Source organism: Seriola lalandi, unplaced genomic scaffold, assembly GCF_002814215.2.
Source record: "Seriola lalandi dorsalis isolate HSWRI2012SDOR001 ecotype SW California unplaced genomic scaffold, Sedor1 jcf7180001958075, whole genome shotgun sequence".
In the NCBI taxonomy this organism is placed as follows: domain Eukaryota; kingdom Metazoa; phylum Chordata; class Actinopteri; order Carangiformes; family Carangidae; genus Seriola; species Seriola lalandi.
In genome coordinates this window covers 1-3,191 of record NW_019428744.1, presented here as the reverse complement: position 1 = coordinate 3,191, position 3,191 = coordinate 1, and the positions used below count along the sequence as shown (strand labels likewise).

Sequence of the window (3,191 nt, the reverse complement as noted above, 5' to 3'; positions counted from 1 at the left end):
ACACATTTGTAGCAGTTTTTCATACTTTCCTCAAATCGTTGCTGTTGTTGGTAAAATATTGGATAACTTAACCTTAGTTATTTAAATTAAAGTGACAAGGACCCACACACTGTTTTTTTGTTAGGAAATCACTGGTTTAATGTTTGACAATGCATTGTTTTCTAGGCTTATCACATGTTTTTCACGTGAAAATTAAATCTGCGAAGTAACAAGTAAGTAAAACAGTCAAACAAATGTAGTGGAGTAGAAGTATATATATAAATAATTTCCTCTGAATTTTATTAGTGTAATAGTATCAGGTAGAATAAAATCAAAATACTAAAGTAAAGCACAAGTATCTCAAAACTATACTTAAGTACAGAGTAAATGTACTTAAATGCTTGAGTAAATGTACCAAGTTACTTTATATCAATTAATATTAGTCATAAAAGAAAAAAATGAAATCAAACAATCAACTTTGAATATTTCTCAAACCTAGCTGATAGATGCAGCCGGTAACTCCTCCCCTGTGAGTTGGTTGGATACCCAATGGGCAGGGGTCATGTTAGGGTTTTAACCCCGGCTCATTACCGCGGCGATGGCTTTGAACATCTGAGAGTGGGCTGACTGTTCTGGTCGGGCAGAGAAACACACAAAGGAATACACTATCTGTGGTATAGAGGAGGACACGGTAATGAGAGGACATGCTCTCTGTGCCATCCTATTAGATGAAGAATCCAATAATCCATTATATTCCCCTATACGGAGGAGGATTTATTGATTGAGAGAAACTAACCTGCAGCAGATATATTGGCTCATGTGGCACTGATGGATGAGGAAGTGCTTTTTCTACCTCTTCTAAAAGCAACCCTTGTTTCTGAGATAAGAAGCAAGCTCATCAAATACAGACAATCATGGTTCTCCAGTTTGACTATACAGGTTATGTAGAACACTGTCTTTATAGCAAGTGAAAGTGAGGAAGTATGTCACACAAAAAACAGATCTATAAAGTGCACAGTAACAAAAAGACAATAAAACGCATCTGAATATGTATCTAATGTCTGAATATGTGGTTGTTTTGTGTCTCATTATGATGGTTTGCATCTCAACGTAGTTAGTTTACATCTCTTTTTAGTCATTTTGACTCTTTCTGAGGTCATTTTGCATCTCCTTGTGATTGTTTTGTGTCGATTCAGTTCTCTCATTGACTTTCCAACAAGAAATATTAGCAGTCACTCCATACAGTAGCTCTGGTTGAGTGACCTGACCCTTAATCTTTTCAGTAATTAATCTATGATACTAACAAACAAACCTCGTTTTACCTTCTGATTCTGCTAGGGCCACATCTGGCCAGCCCTCTGTCCACACCCCTGAATACAAGATAGCAACTTTGTCTTTCTGAGCTTCTATAGAAACCCAGAAATCATGTTTTATTTGTGGTATGTGACAAAAAGCAAACACTACCCCCATTTCTCTGACACACATTTTCTGTTTGGGAGCAGGGAGCTTCAGCCTGGCACAAGAGGTGATTCTTTATAATGTCCAATGTGTGTGGCCAAAAACACTTACATGTTTTGCCAACATTTGGGTATGTATACAAGTGTAGGGTCTGTGTCACTAGATGTTCATTAACATCAGAAAGACCTTGGCTTTCCTCTGGACTGGAAACAGAGCAGGAACTTCCCCGGCAGCTCTCTACAGGCAGAGACACAGAAGGAGATTGAAGTAGGTCTCACTTTCAGCAGAGCCTCCTCTATGTTCTGTTATTCACTAAAACAGCAGCTGGTGATTTTAAAGGAACAGTAGTTAAACATATACACATACTGCTTAGACAACCTATACAGTGTTTATATTAATTACAGAATTATAGTCTTCATGCTGCAGCATCTATATGAAGCTGTCTTTAGGCACAGCAGCAGGCTACTAACTAATGTTTTCACAGTGCTAACATGCAATGGTGGAAGAAGTATTCAGGCCCTTTTCTTAAGTAACAGTGCAGAAGTAATATCAGGAAGATGTACTTATAATATCAAAGTACTTGTTCTGCAGTAAAAAGTCTCCTCCCCTATGACTGATACATTATTATATGTGACAGTAATAGGTTGTTAATACTGATGCATTAGTTGTTGCTAGTCGGGATGGAGCTAATTTAAATGACTTTATATTTGACGGTTTAGTTCTGTGGTTCCCAAACTAGGGGATAAATTTTGTCAATCTTGTGGTCACGAGATGATTAACAGAGGAGGAAAGAAGAAAAAACAAAGCTCACACAAATCTATATTAATGTTGTATTAATGTGTCATGTTTATGTATTTTCTTCCTAAACTAGTTAATTAAAACATATACATTGATTCATTAGTATTGACAACCTAGTAAGGTAATAATACACTTTAACTGAAGTATGAATTTTAATCCAGGAGTTTTACTTTTATTCTTTCACTATTGTTTTGGAACTTTTATTTAAGTTAAGGATCTGAATACTTCTTCCACTGCTGTCTGCTATTCTGGAGGTATTTAACATTATGCTTGTTGTGACCTCTAGTGGAGAATGTCTGAAGAGCTGTTGGTCAAATTCTGTTGCTCAGTGTAGATCTATACTCCTGAATGCATCTGTGTTGAGCACTTGTACTTTTAGTTCTTCAAATACATTTTCAAAACTGTACCTACATACTTTTACTTAGATAAGATTTTCGATACAGGACTTTTACTTCTAATGGAGTATTTTACAGTGTGATATTAATACTTTTACTTTGGTAAAACACCTGAATATTTCCTCTACCAGTGCCTGTATGTTTGTGGAAAGTACTGGCCAGGAACCAAATGAATTTGATTTTGTTTGATCATACTAAAGGTGAGTTGTACCACAGTTAAAATCCGACTCAATCCAGCATCAATTTAGTGCTTTTGTTTTCATTGTACTTTTCATAGCAAATAAAGGAGATTATGAATTTGATGCATAGAGAACAATTCTCATGGTGAAATTCACCAGAGCTATTCCAGTGATGTGTAGTGGATATCAAAGGACAGTTTCTATATGATTTCACCATCCCTGTTACATTTAATTAGGACAGTTTCACATGCTTTCACCATGGTTATAATATTGTGACTCGAGTTTCACTAAATCCCTTCATCTAATTTACTCTCATTTGATAGTAAACTGCACACACTTCTAACTCTTCTTCTAAGCTGTCCAAAATAACATTTCCATTACA

At 36.0% G+C, this 3,191-nt stretch overlaps 1 long non-coding RNA gene across 1 annotated transcript; it reads right to left on the bottom strand.

Annotated features, from left to right (window-relative positions):
- Positions 1-112: 112 nt before the first annotated feature.
- Positions 113-3,174, bottom strand: LOC147820420 (uncharacterized). Its single transcript, XR_015437198.1, has 2 exons — positions 776-3,174; positions 113-611 (listed from the first exon to the last, which is right to left on the bottom strand). It is a non-coding gene; the product is annotated as an uncharacterized LOC147820420 (long non-coding RNA).
- Between the last annotated feature and the right edge of the window lie 17 nt (positions 3,175-3,191).